Source organism: Chrysochloris asiatica, unplaced genomic scaffold (assembly GCF_000296735.1).
Source record: "Chrysochloris asiatica unplaced genomic scaffold, ChrAsi1.0 scaffold00004, whole genome shotgun sequence".
NCBI classification, from domain to species: Eukaryota; Metazoa; Chordata; class Mammalia; order Afrosoricida; family Chrysochloridae; genus Chrysochloris; species Chrysochloris asiatica.
Genome location: NW_006408522.1, coordinates 47,009,651 through 47,017,207, shown reverse-complemented (window position 1 = coordinate 47,017,207; position 7,557 = coordinate 47,009,651).

Here is a 7,557-nt window from a genome sequence, read left to right as displayed (position 1 = left end):
TGGACATATTGTCAGGAGGGACCAGTTGCTGGAGAATGATATCATGTTTGGTAAGGTGGTGGGTCAGAGAAAAAGAGGAAGACCCCCAATGAGATGGATTGGCTAAGTGGCAGAATCGATGGACTCAAGTGTGGCAACAGTAGTGCAGTTGGCCCAGGATCGGGCAGTGTTTTGTTCTACTGTGCATAAGATCAGTATGGGTCAGTACTGACTCGATGGCACCTAACAACAATAAATAACACTTCCCCACTCTACAATCTGTCCCATAGATTCCTCTTGCTGAAAAGAGCATTTCTCATTTCAAAATTAACAGTGACCATAAGTACTAATAACTATTCAGAAAATATCTAACCTCTGTATTATTTATCTTGGTAGCATAGTCGTTATGAATCGGGCTGTGAACCACAAGGTCAGCAGTTCGAAATTGCCAGCTGTTCTGCGGGAGAAAGATGAGGTATTCTGCTCCCTTAAAGATTTACAGTCTCGGAAACCCTGTACAGGGTCGCTATGAGTCAGAACCGACTCCATGGCACACAGCCACCACCATATGTTTATATAGAAAATAGATGATCTTTTATTAAAACTTTTTACTTGAATTGAGTGGAAATTTATGGAGTGTATCATCAGTTTTAGATTCAACAAATCATAGACCTCATTTCATCTCAATGATTGCAATCTCCTAGATGTAAAAACACTTATCTCATATCCTCCCTTTGATACTGGTTTCCATTCCTCCCTTTTTCCCAACCCGTCTGAATTTTATCCTGAGGTAAATGATGTTCTTTTGATCTCAAATTGTTGATCATTCTATAATGTGCAAACCTCACTAGTGTTGTTCCCCACAAATGTCTGTATACGTTTGGCTGAAATTTGAGCCATGAGGTTAAATTTGGTTTCAGACCCAAAAGGGCCATAGTCTCAGGGTTGCTTTAGTCTCCTTCTGAGCAAGAAGCCTGGTCTTTTTTATAATTTTGAGTTTTGTTCCACATTTTTTTTTACTCTATCCGGGACCTTCCAATGTGATTGCTTTCAGAACAATTGGTAGTAGTAGGTGGGTACCATCTGGTTCTTCTGGTCTCTCGGTCATGGAGACTGAAGTTCACATGTTCCTTTAGTCCATCAAACTAACTGATTCAAGGCATCTTCAGTTTTCATCACTCTTCTTTCCTCTGGACAGGGAGAGGCCAATAGCTGCACCTTAGATAGCCACTCAGGAGCTTTTAACATCCCAGTATTTACTCACTAAAGTAGGATGTAGAACATTGTCCTTGAGGTTTATTTATGTCAATTGACTATGGTGTCTCCTGAGACTATGTTCCTAAACTCCCATGTCCAGCAACTCATGCTCTCAAAATGTTTGGTAATATATAAGAGGTTTTCATAATTTTGGCCCTGTATGCTGGTGTGGCATTGTAGGATCAGCTCTAGACTGTAAACTACAAGATCAGTAGTTCAAGCCCATCAGTTGCTCCTTGGAAACCCTATACAAGGTCACTATGAGTCAGAACCAACTCAACAACACTAACCAACAACAGTGTTCCCCCTAGATTGAATTTTCTTTAGAGTAGACTTGAAAATGGATTTCTATATCAGATTATGTTACTGTGTGCTGTCAAGTTGATCCCATCTCATAGTGACCCTATAGGACAGAATAGAAATTCCCTATAGAGTTTTCTAGACTATAATCATCGTGAAAGCAGTTTATCAGATCTTTTTCTCCCACAGAACTGCTGGTGGTTTCCAACTTTCTACCTTTAAGTTAGCAGCTGAACTTTTAACCATTGTGTCATTTGGGCTCCTTTATAGAATATAAGACTTGTTGTTATTATGAATTGTCATGTCGGTTCTGACTCATAATGGCCCTGTATAGGGTTTCTGTGGAGCAACTGGTGTGTTTGAACTGCCAACCTCGTGGTTCAAACCAACCTTGTGGTCAAGCATATATCATACAGTGCCACACCAAGAGATAGAGGAGAAAAGAAAATCTATCAGCAAATCTAAATACATAATATTTCATGATACTCCAGCAATAATCTAGACAAGAATAGGAAAAATAGAAAGTAGAAAGAAAATGGAAAGAAACATTGGGAAAAATTTGAATAAATATTTACAATGATACAATTGTAAACCATGGCATAAGTTATAACTGTTATAATGATTTAAGGGTAGTAGAAAAGTTATTCCTTATGAAGATAGTCCTGGCAATCTGCTTCTGAAATATCACAGCTTCCTGAAAGATGGAGCAGTATTACATACCATGAGCTGGAATCAAATCAACAGCAACTCATAAAAACATGATTCATGGAACCTAGCATATACAAGTACTAGAAGGTCTTGGATGCTACATACTCAGCTGTTAACCAAAAGTTGGAGTTTGAGTCCACCCAGATAAAGAAAGCCTAGCAATCTAATTTCAAAAAAAATCAGTCATTTAAAATCTTTTGGAATCCTAGGACCATCAAGGGAGAAGAGCACAAGCAGAATGAGTGACCCAATTCAGAGAAGCAGAAACATTTGAGATGGAGGTAGAGATGAGGACATGGAGAGAAGGAGCGGCTGAAGACTCTAGACTCATGGAAAGAGAGGAACTGAGTGCTGGTGGACAGGAAGCCGGCTTGCAGAATGTGCCCTGAGTGGTTTTGTGTACATCTCCCCACCCCCCCCAAAAAAACACCAGAGGGAATGGAAGCAAATACTATTGAATGATGCTGCACGGAGGAGATTGTAATCATTGCAATGAAACGATGGTGTAAAGCTGATGTTCTCCCATGTAAACTATCACTCAGTTCACAATAATAATAATAATAAAAATCTTATGGAGCAGGGTTCTACTCTGACACACATAGGGAGGGTTGTCATGAGTCAGAGTCTACTTGAAAGTAACTGGTTAGCATGTACTAAACAGGAGAATGATATAAACTAAATAACAGACACATGGAACTCACTCCAGAGTATTTTTTTCTGGACATTCTGCTATCTTAATAAAATTATATGTCCTGTCAATTGGAAACTATTTTCTTTAGAGAAAACCTATCAAGAGTTTATATGTTCTGTGTGGGGAGAAGCTAGAGTCCCCACTGAATAGTTTTCATCTTGTCTAGATGGGTCTGGTGAAAAGAACTGGGGATAAGATTTTTATGATTCAATAGTGAGTAATTGTTATCATGACTAATTGTGAAGGTGACAATTGTAAAGGTAGACACTTTGTAACAAAAGGGATGTGATGGTAGTGGTACTGGGACATAGAGTCAGTTCCAACTCATAGCAACACTGTATAGGATTTCCAAGGCTGTAAATCTTTATGGAAGCAGAAAGCATCTTTCCCCTACAGCAAAAAAGGGGGAGTAGTTAATCTTATAATCCAGGAACAGAGAACCCTAGGACCACCAAGGGAGAAGAGCTTGAGCAGAATGTGGGACCCTAATCCAGAAAAGTAGTGACACCAGAGATGGAGGCAGAGATGAGGACATGAAAAGAGGGAGTAGCTGAGGACTCTATACACATGGAAAGAGAGGGACTTGCAGAATGTGCCCTTTGGTTGTTTAAGTGTTTTTTTGCACATCCCCACAACAAAACAAACAAACAACAACAACAAAAAAAAAGGAAATAGGAGTAAATACTGTTGAATGATGATGCATGGAGGAGATTGAATCATTGCAATGAAACAAGCATAAAACTGATATTCTTCCATGTAAACTATCACTCAATTCACAGCAAAAACTTTAAAAAAGAAAAGAGGTTACAAGCTCACATTTCAAAATCTAGTAATCAGTTGAAAATTTCCACATCTCTTTCTCCAACAAAGACCCTAAAAACACAAAATTTCACAGATTGCCTTTCATAAATTATAATAGCGTTACAAATAGCTTAGACTTTGAAGTCAACCAGGCCTTTTTTCTAGCCCAGATTCCTTGACTCCTTTGGTATGTGAATATGAATAACTTGCTTAACCTCTCTGACCCTCTGTTTCCTCATTTGTAAAAGGAAATATATAATACCTCATTTAAAGTGTATGGTGAGAACTAAGTGATATTGCTAGGTAGCCCAGTGAAAGGCTACATATTGTGGACTTGATATATATTCAAGTTCTAACTTCCAAATGTAAAAACCTCAAATTCTGAATTCATCACTCTGAGGTACTAAACAGGACCTGGGTTCAAGATATGCTTTCATACATGTGCTGGTATATATATGAAAAGCTTCCCTAAAAAAAATGGCTCTTAAGTAGATACACTGATAAGACCTACTTTAGGAGAAATTTTTGCACTGACAAATAAAAAGTCAGACTGTGCCATTCTCCAACCATCCTTCCCCTGCTGCAGTCAAAGCTCTAGAAAACTCCTCACACAAACTATTTTGAAGTAATTTCTAACCAGTTCAGATAATACTAGCTATTGGCATCTACATGAGGAGAGGGTATTCCATGAAATCTCCCAAGGCTGTGTCCATCAGATAATATCTGTGTAAACTAGTCAAGGAAGAAAAGGCAAACCCACAAATACCAGCCTCTCAGGAAATAACAATTTTACTACCAAATTACCATTTCAAGACCCATTTAACATTCTTTGGCCACAGCTATAGCTAACTTTGTATAAATTGAGGTGGTGGTAGATATTCTGTGCACAACAATCAGTTATGGATGCAGATGGCACCTCAAGTTCAATGTAGGTCTATTTCTATATAAACAGACTACATTTTGATTAGCATTAATCCTACAGCAGCACCACACCAGGGGTCCCTTTCTAGCAACTAGGTAAGTAATCCACAGGCATAGTATGATGAATGCCATAAAAGTGTCATTGACTTAATAGCTGAGTAAGTAAAGGGACATAATTTTATCTCTGGTGATCAGACAAGATAATGTCAAAAATGTGGCATTTGAAACATCGGTTCTGACTCATGCGACCCTATATACAACACTGCTGAAACACTGCCCACTTTTGCACCATTCTCACATTTGAAAAGAGCTTTAACAAATAGGAAATGCTATAATACATAAGCTAAAGCTTGAGGCATCATCTCAAAGAAATGGTACATGAGAAATGATAGGAATGCTCAAAGTGCACTGGAATAGTGATGAAGGATACAGATTGCCTAGATGATAGAAATTGTTTAACAGGAGAAAATACGATGAAAAAGTTCTGTCTGACCTTAGGCTCTTAAAATGACTATCATTAATAAATTAAGGGGGTCAAATGATGATCTAGACTCAAGGAATTAATGAAGAAGCAAGTGCTCAAGGAGAGGAGCCATCTGTCAGTATGACAAAGAAATGGGAGGGAAATGACAGGAAAGAGAGAATGTCCAATTAAGAGACTGCTGTTAACAGAGTAGATCTGACGTGAGAAAAGAATCACAGCATCAAATCATCTTTATGTTAGAACAGAAAAATCTTGGCTATATATAGATATACTTAACTCCTTTTCATCCCTCTCACCTACCTGTATTGCCAAGGGAACTAAAAAAACAGCATCATTAAAGACTCAGATAGGGTCCCAAAAAATCAACTGGATCCTTAGCAGGATTATTAAAGACACTCACAAATAATTGTAAAATAATGTCGCAGGAAGAGCAGAAGCTAATTACAGGACCATAAAATAGTGATCCAGTGATGCTGCAGAGATCTGAGACTACCCGAATGCAATAGCTTGGCCTGGGGAATTATCTCCTGTGGTGGTTTTGGTTTTCCCAGGGTAACCAAGTGAAGAAGTGTTAATGAGAGACATGAGAGGCTTGTTATTTTCTTATAACAAAGAAGCCTTTTGTCATTCTCCATAACTGTTTTCAATCTTTATTTTATGGTTACTGCAGATACATTACAGAAAAAAAAAAAAAAGATAAATTAATTTTCAATTATTTTAGACTAATTTTCAATAGTACATATTGATTTTAAGATGAAATATATGAAAAAGAAACTTGAAGGCAGAATTTTGAGATTTAATTTTTAAAAGAATGAATATTTCAAGATGTGAAAATAAGTAATCTTAAAAAAAATCAGTCATTTGTATATGATTTTATTGACTCCTCAGAACCACATTAGATAGAAAACACTTTTACCAAATTATTTAAAAGAATGAATGTATTTAATCCAATTATATAGATAATAAAGCATGCTTTCATCTTTGAATTCAGGACTAAAAAATTATCTTATTCACATCTACACCACAATCTTTAGAGAATATGTAGTCTTTCTGTTACACAAATGTCAAAAATACATTAAAAATGCAGTATTGTCTGCCTTAGTTATGCAGTGCTGCTATTACAGAAATGCCACAAATTGATGGATTTAATAAATAGAAAATTATTCTTCACAGTTTAGGAGACTAGAAGTCCAAATTCAGAGCACTATCTCTGGAGAAATGTCCTTGTCTCATTCCAGTGTCAATAGGTCCAGCATTCTGTGGAGATCTCCCTGAATCTTGGCATCAATCTTCCTCTAGATCCATGAGCTTCCCAGAGCAGGGATCCTAGGTCCAAAGGACAAACTGCACTCTGGCCTCTTCTTCCTTGGCAAAGTGGATGCCTCTATATTATATCCTTATATCTCCAAAGAGATTGACTCAAGATTCAACCTAATCCTGTAAATTGTATCTGGCCTCATTAGTATCATAAAAATGAGGATTTATACTTCATAGGATAATTATATCAGATCAGAGTTGATAACATAAAATCACATTATGGGGTTAATTAGATTATATTAGATCTTATCATCAGTGTGGTAACTACATCTTAATTGCTAAACCACTGAGAATCCTGGTCCAATCAAGTTGACAAAAAATCCTGATTCTCATATTATCAGCACATTCTATAAGGCAAATCAAAATATCACCAAAGAACAACAACAACAAAGAAAATTACCTGCAGAATATTTTTAAGAACAAATGTAAAATTATAGTTTGTTTGTTTTTTAAGAAGAGAAATATGTTCTCTTCACATCTGTTCATTTCCTACCTTATATGTTTTGTTCACTTTCCATTTACATTTGTGTATCTAATAAAACCAAAACCAGCAAAAATCTAAAATTACCACCCACCTTGTTCATTACATCCTTCTTTCTTGTATATTTAAAAATCATTCCAGCTTCCCCCACTACCCCCTTTTCTATTTCATCCATTTTCCCTACTAAAGTATCAAACTCCTATGTTAGGTCTTCTTACTAAAATCTCTAGACCCAACTTCCTCTTCTGCCTATAGTCACATTTCCCAAAGTCCTTTGCAGCAAAACCCCTCAAAAAAAAAAGTTTTCTTTTCTTCTTTTCATACCTTCTCTTCCTGTTTTCTCTTAAACCCATTCTTATCAGGATTTTCTCCCATGAACCCCACTAAAGCTTGTCTTTCAAGGTCTCATACGACCGCCATATCTAAATCCAACCATCAAGTCTCAATTCTCATCTTTTAAGCCAGTTAGTACGCCAACTTTTTTTGTACATGCTTTCTTCACTTGGCTTCTCAGCTACCAAATAATCATGAATTTCCTTTTATGTCACTGGTGGCTCTTCCTTTGTCTCCACTGATTGTACTTCATTTTATCACTGACTTAAACATTGGAGTAAGAAA